The sequence below is a fragment of the Mandrillus leucophaeus genome, unplaced genomic scaffold, assembly GCF_000951045.1.
Source record: "Mandrillus leucophaeus isolate KB7577 unplaced genomic scaffold, Mleu.le_1.0 Scaffold1156, whole genome shotgun sequence".
Classification (NCBI taxonomy): domain Eukaryota; kingdom Metazoa; phylum Chordata; class Mammalia; order Primates; family Cercopithecidae; genus Mandrillus; species Mandrillus leucophaeus.
Genome location: NW_012099832.1, coordinates 206,092 through 211,272, shown reverse-complemented (window position 1 = coordinate 211,272; position 5,181 = coordinate 206,092). Strand labels below are relative to the sequence as shown.

Here is a 5,181-nt window from a genome sequence, read left to right as displayed (position 1 = left end):
GAGACTCCGTCTCAAAAAAAAAATAAATAAATAAAAATAAAATAAAATAAAATAAAATAAAATAAAATAAAATAAAATAAATAAAATAAAAATCCTTTGACTTTTGAGCATGAATAAAACAGCTCTCTAGTATTAAACTCGCAAAGACTAAAAGCTGACTGCAAATGATTACATCACCTTCTAAAGGCACACGTTCCTACTTTGACTTCAGATGTTGCCAAGGAGGATAAAGCACAAAGGAGAATTGTCTCTTATCTGCATAACAAAACAAAGAATATCGAGGTAAAGGGGATGAGGGAGTTTCTACCAAAAATAAAAAATAGTGTCTAGCCTAAATAGGAGAGCTATCATCTTCGCAATGCCACGCAACTAAGACTGCATCGTTGTTACGAAGTACTAAGTGTTGCATGGCGCCAGTTCTTTCTTCAAGTGTCATGTTGCTCCTGCTTGCGTTAGTTTTAACCACGGTTAATTTTCCCGGCTCTACTTCTGTAGATTCAGAGTTGGAGGAGCAGACATTTCTGTGTTTTAGCTTACAGTGTGCTACCTTGTGAGAACGACATCCAGATCTTGTGGAGATGACTCTTCATGACCTGGACTTTAAATTGGATACGGTTATTAGAGAAGACTTGAGTTGTCATCTTTGGGGAGAGGACACAATGTTCTGTGAGAGGGAAAGTGAAAGAGGTATTTCTTCCTTGCCTTGGGGGACGGTTGTAGTAACAGTTAGCTGATGATATGAGTCTGTATTTCTCCCTACAGGGTATAATTTTGCGGGCAAGCAGTTGTGAAGTTAGAAGTGACATTTCCCGGTAGTCCTAAGTGGTGCTCTGAAACTTATTCTCATTGATGGATGTAAGAAAAAGTGATTTTTCCCTTTCAACCTGAAGCAGGTAAGAGACTGCTGTGGTTTTTCATGTTCTCTTTCTTCATCGGCTATCTAGGTGTTAAGTTCATTGTATAGTGACATAAACAAGAAATAAACTTTTATTTTGTTTAACCCATTTTGGATTTCTGCATTACAGGAACTAGCATTATTTGAACTTAGTATCATATTAGAATGTTAGCTTCATGAAAACTGTTTTGTTGTTGTTCACTGCTTTATCCAGTCATGTGGAACTGTGATGGGTTCTAAAAAAATAAATGTAATAATGAATGAATCAAGGAAGAAAAGGTAGAAGACGACTAAAATATATTTATTACCAACTTATTATTTTCCTATGTGAGAATATTCAAAATAAGGGTAACAACAAACCATTCAATATCAGCATAACTGAGTAGTCTAAGCCATTATAATAATCTGTATTATAAGAACATATAAATTATAAAATAAATTACAGTTCTTAAAACTGCACATATTTAGTTGTATGTTTATGTGCATGCACATTGTTTTGTTATTTTTTTTTTGTCTTTAGTTTGTCTAAGGCAGATAAAAAAACTTTATTGAAAACCTCATAAATGTGTGCATTGTTGTTTGGGAATGCAACTTTCTCAAACAAAAACATCACATTCAGGGTTTTTCAGCAAATTTAGGATAGACTTGGAATTTAACTTTTAACAAATGTGAAATCTCAGCACATTCATTGCTTAGTAGACAGCAGGTATTATATAAAATTTGTAGAATTATTTTTCCTATAATATTAAGTAATGAGAAAGAGAGCTCTCTATTTATATTCTTTATAAAAATAAGAAAATCATATTCAGGCATTACTTACCAAGCTTCATGTACAGTTTATCCATCATTTCATGTATAGAATGTAGGGACACAAATTGTGAATAGCTTGCAGAAAATCATGTAGCTAGTCTGTAGTACAGTGATCTTGAAACTTAAGTATAGTTTTCTCCATTATCTTACTAAGCCTCAAGAGTCATTATGTTCCCATAAGTAAATGTCTGATAATGCTGTCTCACTCCTAACCCTAACACAAAGGACTGTGAGCAGAATTTTCCATAGTTTCCTTAACTAAGATGAATGTGTTAAAGCTTGTTATAGTATAGGCTTTGTACATGACTATTCATGCAACAAAAGAATTGAGTTTATTTAAAAAAAAAGAATTCTTCCAAGGCTCTTGTAGTAAACATTATATTCTTTCAACATGATTTGAAAATGATAATACATTTTTGTTAGAAACCTGAAAAATAGTGTGTATGCCTTTGACAACAGAAATTACACAATGTTAGCCTCAAATCTAATCTAATCTTAAAGCTAACATTAAATCTTAGCTTTAACATTACTAGATAAACCTTAAAATAATCTTAATAACAAGAGAAAAAAAAGGAATTAATTGTATACCTAAACCCCAAAATATACTATTACAAGACAGTTTTCCAGGTGGCCTTAGACTGGTGCAGTTCCCTCCTTTTCTTGCGGGTTTTTTTTTTTTTTTTTTTTTTCCCCCAGGAATAACTATAGAGTACCCTGGGAATGCAATATCTTGAGATAAGGAAGAATTATCAGAAATAGTGCAGGACTGTTCTTGACCCTCTTAGGGAATGTAATATCTTGAGTTAGGAGGAAAAAGTTCAGGAAAGCCTGTGCTTTGTTCCTCTTTCCCCTGGAAGCAGAATGCCCATCAAAGCTTTGCCCAGCATGTGACATGACTTCCATCACATGATGTATATAACTTGGTGTGGACTGCCTTTCAGGGTTCTTAAGCTGTGGTGCAAAGTGGAGCATGTGCAGTCAAGATTTCCTCTCTCCTGAGAGGCTTTCTTGAGTCTTGGGGGACCAGTTCTCACTGGATTCTAGGGTGTTTTTCCCCTTCCCCTTGCTGTCTATCCATGAATAATAAATCCACTTCATGTAATTTGTGTATGAGTATTTTCTGTTTCACTAAACTCACAGAAGTTGGTGACCAGTGCATGATAGACCTGCTACAAACTTTGAACATTTTTTTCTAAAAATTTAAAAGATACTTTTGACTATTTGAAATCAGTTAAAAGTAAAAAGACAGGTGAACACAAACATGGCGTCTGTGGTGCTGGCGCTGAGGACTCAGACAGCCGTTACATCCTTGCTGAGCTCCACTCCTGCTACAGCTCTTGCTGTCAGATATGCATCCAAGAAGACAGGTGGTAGCTCCAAAAGCCTTGGTGGAAAGTCATCAGGCAGACGCCTAGGCATTAAGAAAATGGAAGGTCACTATGTTCATGCTGGGAACATCATTGGAACACAGAACCATTTCCGCTGGCACCCAGGTGCCCATGTGGGTCTTGGGAAGAATAAATGTCTGTATGCCCTGGAAGAGGGGATAGTCCGCTACACTAAGGAGGTCTACGTGCCTCATCTCAGAAACACGGAGGCTGTGGATCTGATCACCAGGCTGCCCAAGGGTGCTGTGCTCTTCAAGAATTTTGTCCACGTGGTTCCTGCCAAGCTGGAGGGCACCTTCAAACTGGTAGCTATGCTTTGATGTCCTGTTTGAGACCATCAGACAGAGACTGGAGCCCAGGTGACAGGAGATGGTGATACCTGAAGTCAAGGGTTGGGGCGACGACATGGCCTCCCAAGGAAGAGGTCTGCTTGATGGTGACTCTGCAGGAGCCTCTGAAGTGACTGCTGGGAAACCCTTTGGGAGACCTGACCTGGGGCCAAAAATAAAGTGAGCCAGAGTCATGGAAAAAAAAAAAAAGAGTAAAAAGACATTGTTTTCTTTGTCATTGCATAAACCCAAAGATATTATAATGCAACTTGGAAAAATGTACTTAGCATTTAAAGTAATTTTTTTGGATATAATCCAAAGAAAATCAGTAATTTTTCCTCCAAAGGAAAACATTAATCACACAATCATGGAACATTATATTATGTACTTACCAACTAAAGAAAGCCAGGGACCAGTTGAATTCACAGCCTATATATATATATATATATATATTTTTTTTTTTTTTTTTTTTTTTTTTTTTGAGGCGGAGTCTTCACTCTGTCGCCCAGGCTGGAGTGCAGTGGTGAGTTCTCGGCTCACTGCAACCTCCACCTCCTGGATTCAAGTGATTCTCCTGCCTCAGCCTCCTAAGGAGCTGGGATTACAGGTGTGCACCACTGTGCCCAGCCCAAATTCTAACAGATGTACAAAAAAGAGCTGGTACCAATTCTACTGAAACTATTCCAAAAATCCAGGAGGAAGTACTCTTACTTAACTCATTCTGTGAAGCCAGCATCACCCTAATACCAAAGCATGGTAAAGACACAAAGAAAAATGTGAACTACTGGCTAATATCCCTGATGAACACAGATGCAAAAAAATTGTCAGCAAAATACTATCGAACTGAATACAACAGCAAATCAAATGTTAATTCACCATGATAAAGTAGGCTTCATTTTTAGGATGCAAGGCTGGTTCAACAATGCAAATTAAGAAATGTGATTCACCACATAAAAAGAATTAAAACACAAACACATTGATCATCTCAATAGATATAGAAAATTTTTTGAGTAAAATCCAATATTCTTTCCTGATAAAAACCCTCAAAAAAAAAAAAAAAAGCATCAAAGTAACATCCCTTAAAATAATGAGAGCCATCTATAACAAACTCACAGCCAACCCGCTACTGAATGGGCAAAAACCATAAACATTCCCCTTGTGAACTGGAACAAAACAAGAATGTCCATTTTCACCATTCCTGTTCAACACAGTATCGCAAGTGCTAGCCATAGCAATCAGCCATAAAAGCTATCCAAATAAGAAAATAAGTCAAAATATTTTTCTTCCTGGATGATATCATTCTATACCTAGAACAGGTATGGAAACCCTAAAGACTCTGCCAAAAGGCTCCTGGAGCTGATAAATAACTTCAGTAAAATTTCAAGGTACAATATCCATGTACAAAAATCAATAGCGTTTTTATATACCAATAACATTCAAGCTGAGAGCCCTATTGAGAACTTATTCCCATTTAAAATAGTCATTAAAAAATAAAATACTGAGAAATAGATCTAACGAGGAGATAAAAGATCTCTACAAGAAACATTAGAAAACACTGAAAGAAATCAGATGATGTAAATAATTGGGAAAACAATCTAGTGGTTATGAATTCAAAGAATCAAGCTCATTAAAGTGGCCCAACTGTCAAAGGCAATTTACAGATTCAACATCGTTTCTGTCAAACTACTGACCTCATTTTTCACAGAACTAGGAATACAAATATATATGTAATATATAAATATATTCACATATATTTATG

General features: G+C 36.2%; 1 pseudogene across 1 annotated transcript; it reads left to right on the top strand.

The window, feature by feature from the left end:
* The first annotated feature begins 2,958 nt into the window (after positions 1 to 2,958).
* On the top strand, positions 2,959 to 3,614 carry LOC105552599 (annotated as a pseudogene). The gene has a single exon (XR_001008039.1). The product of XR_001008039.1 is annotated as a 39S ribosomal protein L27, mitochondrial pseudogene (transcript).
* Positions 3,615 to 5,181: the final 1,567 nt, after the last annotated feature.